The sequence below is a fragment of the Adiantum capillus-veneris genome, chromosome 13 (assembly GCF_014529385.1).
Source record: "Adiantum capillus-veneris isolate H3 chromosome 13, ASM1452938v2, whole genome shotgun sequence".
In the NCBI taxonomy this organism is placed as follows: domain Eukaryota; kingdom Viridiplantae; phylum Streptophyta; class Polypodiopsida; order Polypodiales; family Pteridaceae; genus Adiantum; species Adiantum capillus-veneris.
The window spans coordinates 9,762,289-9,767,668 of NC_140943.1; the positions used below are offsets into that span (position 1 = coordinate 9,762,289).

The 5,380-nt window shown below is 43.8% G+C and overlaps 1 pseudogene; it reads right to left on the reverse strand.

The window, feature by feature from the left end:
* Positions 1-3,418: 3,418 nt before the first annotated feature.
* Positions 3,419-4,573, reverse strand: LOC147443590 (uncharacterized; annotated as a pseudogene).
* Between the last annotated feature and the right edge of the window lie 807 nt (positions 4,574-5,380).

Genomic DNA, 5,380 nt, shown 5'->3' on the forward strand with positions numbered 1-5,380 from the left:
GGGGCGGTGTTGGAAGTACAAGCCCAATCGGGCATCAATATTGTCCGTCGCCCAGCAGCCAAGGGGCACAACTCAATGATTGCACCTTTCCAGATCACGCCTGTTGAGGCTTATAAATAATGTACGCATAATCATCAATCTATCAACCAGTTATCGCGCCGTTCTCACTCTCTCTCTCTCTCTCTCTCTCTCTCTCTCTCTCTCTCTCTCTCTCTCTCTCTCTCTCTCTCTCTCTCTCTCTCTCTCTCTCTCTCTCTATGTATGCAGTCATGTATCTCTGTGTATGGCCGCCATGGCCTTCTCTCTAGAATTTCCACATCCTGTTCATGTCGTCGTCGGCTATTTTCCACGAACACCTCGAGGCATTAGCTGGCATTCGCGAATGGTGGGTCTTCCCGCATCAGCATGCTTTTTGGTCCCAAGTTCAAAGGCAGGTCTGGCTTCGCGAGGACGATTACACAGACGACCTCTTCATGAAAAGGTATCGCATGCCTCAGCCGGTCTTTCAAATTCTTTTACAAGCTATTGTGCCTTTTCTTTCGTCTACCGATAGAGATAATTTTGTATGTCCGCCAATTGACCCCGAACAAGCTCTAAGCTTTACCTTTCTCAGGCTTGCCCACAATGATTCCACCACTCATATTAGTGACACATTTGGTGTCGGCGGTGAATCCATTGTACGCAAGTATTGCAACATTGTGGTGGAAATCCTTGCCACACGATTACGTCCACAATATGTCGTTGTTCCGTTCGGTGAACGGCTTGATCATATTATAGCTGATTTCTTGGCCATCACTATGTTGCCAAATGTATGTGGTGCGATAGATGGCACTCACATAAGGTTAGCTAGGCGACCAAGGTGGCATAACACTCAAGCACAATATTGGTGTAGACACCATTTCCACTCCATTTTGTTGCAAGTAGTGTGTGATGCGCGTAAGAAGTTGTGGGATGTGCGTGTGAGCGTGCCTGGCGGCACTAACGACGCTGCACACTGAAAGATCTCTGCTTTGTACAAGCGCATGTGGTCCGGCCAAGTTCTCCCCACTCCAGTAATTACGCTAGAGCGAATACGCATTCAACCATACCTCCTCGCAGACAAAGGCTATGGTTCTTCGTCTATGATGGTCACGCCTTTTGCAAAGGGCAACGCTCCTAGTCAGGGACCCTGGGATGAATTTAATCGACACATTTCCAGAGGAGGAGTTATAATAGAAAATGTCTTTGGCATCATGAAAAATACGTGGCGAATTTTGCAAAATATGCCCGTGGACCTTAGGCGAGCTCCGTCATATGTCATTGCCTGTTGTGTGTTGCATAATTTTCTGGCAGAGCATGGTGTGCATGCAATGGATAGAGAAGACCAATTTGATCCCCATCCCAATATTATGCCCGCCCCAAGAAGTGCTAGGAGAGAGCGTATTTTAGGCCAAAGAATGCGCAACATTCTATATAGGGATTGGGTTGCTCATTATCAATTAGCAAATCCCAATGCTAGAAGAGATTGACTACAATGCCTTCTGTTTGGATATTTTAGGAATCATTCTTGCACTAAAGCACGTTGTCTAGTTCTTTCTATGTCTCTGTGTTTAGCTCTGACTCATTCTATCTTTGTAACTCGTAAGTGTTATCGGATGCACTACATCTCTAACCACCTATCTCTAAAGCTAACTGTCTCTGTGTAACTAGGCAACTATATCGCACAGACTTTGTGACTCTGGATTGCTAACTCGCTATGTCGCTCACTGACTCTCTTGTCTCCCTAACTCAATATTGCACTAACTATTGCAAAATATCACTAACTCTTTATCTATATCTCACGCAGCAGCTTTCTAACTCACCAATGCACTAACTCGTGAAAGGTCTCACTCATTAACTCTATATATATATGTCGCTAACACTAACATTGTAACTTTGGCTACTTAGCCTACACTGCAACTTGCTAACTCACTCATGCATTAACTCTGTATCTCACTCGTTAACTACATACCTCTATCTCCCTAACACTAACATTATAACTTGCGCTATCTAACCGGCACTACAACTTGCTAACAGTGTCTCTCACTTATGCACTAACATACTAACTCACTATCGCACTAACTCTATATTGATTGTCTAATGTGTTTGTAAGTCACTACCGTTACGTCGCTCTAATTCCATATCTCCCCCATCAACTCTATATCTATATCTCACAAACACCAAAATTGTAACTCTGGCTATTTAACTGACACTGCACCTTGCTTATTCACTAACGCACTAACTCTCTATCTCACCCATTAACTATATACCTCAATCTCCCTAACACTGACAGTGTAACTCGCGCTATGTAACTGACACTGCAACTAGCTAACAGTGTCTCACTTATGCACTAATGTACTAAATTTTTATTGCACTAACTCTATATTGGTTGTCAAATTTATATGTAAGTCACTGTCTTTATGTCGCTCTAACTCCATATCGTCTCCCTAGCTCAATATTGCACTAACTATATTTCTATAATTTACTATTTGTATATCGCAAAATCTCACTAACTCTATATCTATATCTCACTCACACTAACTTTGTCACTCTTGCTATCTAAACTACGCAACAACTTGCTAACTCACTAACGCACTAACTCACGATCTATCTCAGTAGTCACTAACTCTATATCTATATCTCACTAACACTAACATTGTAACTCTGGCTATTTAACATATACTGCAACTTGCTAACGGTGTCTCACTTATGCACTAACGTACTAACTCATTATTGCACTAACACTATATTGATTGTCACTATTGCTACTAACTGACTATTGTACTAACTCAATAACGTACTAACTCACTATTGCACTTATCATGTATCTCTCAATCATTAACTCTCTCTCTCTCTCTATATATATATCTCATAATACACTAACTGTATATCGCAATATATCTCCCCCATCAACTCTCTATCTATATGTCACAAACAACAACATTGTAACTCTGGCTATTTAAGTGACACTTCATCTTGCTTACTCACTAACACACTAACTTTCTACCTCAGTCACATTAACTATATACCTCTATCTCCCTAAAAATTTCATTCACATATGCACTACATTGACTCTCTAACTCCCATCTCTCTCTCTCTCTCTCTCTCTCTCTCTCTCTCTCTCTCTCTCTCTCTCTCTCTCTCTCTCTCTCTCTCTCTCTCTCTCTCTCTCTCTCTCTCTCTCTCTCTCTCTCTTTCTCTGTGTGTGTGTGTGTGTGTCACTCATTAACAACACAACACACTATCTTTCTGAGTATTGATTGCTAACTCTCTTTGATGTCAAAAGATAGTTTATGTTAAACTCTTTTTCTCACAATCTTCCCAAGGCACTAACCTCTTATCGCAGTAATAGTTTTATAAAAAAGACATTGGCCTTGCTTTATTTTATTGCCTAATTACATCAAGAGGCAACCTTACAAGATGTTGTCTGATATGAAGCATCTCGTCCACCTGCCAAAATGCGTGCAATCTGTAGTTGAATCTCGACATCTTTCTATGCACGCCTTTCATCTGCATCAATTCGACGCACTTCAGCCTCAATCCTGCAAAGCTCTACCTCCTTCATGGTTTCTGCAAAACTGGAGAGCCCTTCCTTCAGCTCAGCACCCAAGGAGGAGTCGGATTCAGACAGACGACGTCTCTTCTTGCATCGTTGGCCCCGAACGGAGTCAAAAGTCCTACCACGAGAACTTTCTTCGGCACTTGCATTGCTTGGCACACTACTAATCGGTGTGGTTGGTGATCCCTCTTGGGAGGGGGCTGCTACATTTTGATTCCCATCATTGTTATTGATGTTGACGTCGTCATTGTCAGCGTCACTATTGTCGTCGTCTTCATCCTCCTCTGGTGCCCCAGGTAGAAAGGCCTCCCCATTGAAGCCACCGGCCAACCCACGCACCTTGGCTGTTCTCCCGAGAACTTGAGACATTCTGTCAAAAAATTCCCAAGTAGATGGGTATGCGCCAGTGCCTTCTTCGGCCCTTTTCTCTCTTTGGTAAGTCTTGCGTAGAGAATCCCATTTATTCTTGCATTGTTGGGCCGTGTAGGTGTACAAAAACATCAAGTTCATTTGTTGAGCAAGGCCAGACCAATGCTTCTGCTTGAAGTTTCCTTTGCCTAGGCTTGTCCACTTCTCTTGGAAGAAGTCGATCAAGCACACAACCTTCGTCGTTGACCACTCCAAACCTTTCTTCGAGCTTGAAGGGTTTTTAGCCTTGCTCTTTGGGTCTCTTTGCACCACCACTGTTGAAGAAAAATCCTTCGTGATTGAGCTGACTTCAGTTCCTTGTTGAGAGGGTGCCTTGATGGTTGGAAACTCCAGTAGAGGAATTTTCTCCTCCATGGCAGGTAGCAGAGAAGGATTCGATGGCACAGAGCCATCGAGACTTATAGGCGATGAATGTTCAAGTGGCGGAATGCTCGGTAGGAACACCGGCATGGCTGTGGGTGGAGCCGTTGCAGGCATGCCTACCTTTCTATTGTAATCTGTAGGGTTTGGCGACATGTAGTGGAGCCCTGAAGGATGAGGTTGCTACACATTGACATGATCGTGCATAATGTAGTCGCCGGCTTGCAGAAGTTGACGGAATCCACCGTGTGGTGGAGGAGAGGGGACTGGCTCCGTGGGCAGAATTCGTGGCTGAATTGGAGGAGGTGGTTGGTGCCAGTGGACGGAACGTGGAGGCCGATATGTCATGAACGCACTCAAAAGTGGACAACTCGGTCGCAAATGAGGGCGTTGATTCTCCATTCTTTATCTCTGCAAGCATCACCATAAGCAGCATTAGGTAAAAGCCGAGAAAGGTTTTCCTACTTTAACACACCAAGCAGTGAGCTCAAAGGCAAAGTGGCTAACAACATTGCAGAAGCTCCTAAAGGTGTAGCGCTACAACACACACACACACACACACACACACACACTTATCTAGCTGGAAAGTCGTTGGCTACAAGTCGTTGGCTAACCCCTGACAGCTTCCCTCTTTGATGTGCTAACCTAGAGCTGCTACTCCAACTCATCTGCCAAAAATAGGTATGGTTTAAAAACCTTTTTGGTTGAGTAGCTCTGTCACCTAGAAACTACCTACCTTAGTTAAAGCTATGTAACCCACTCCTAACCTATTATAAGCTCGCATTCTGAGTAACCTCTATGGCATCATTATTACTAGCAAGAGCAGTAGATTTGTATTGCCCTCTTATGAGGAGTGTCAAAACATAAACACACATGGTCGTACACACACACACACACACCTATGCGCTTCTCTTGCATACAGTGCTTCTTGGAAATGCTCTTGCCACAATACTTCTCCCTGGCTTGATAAACCCTAGAACCCTAAGGGAATACACCTCACAGCTGGTCTCTTTT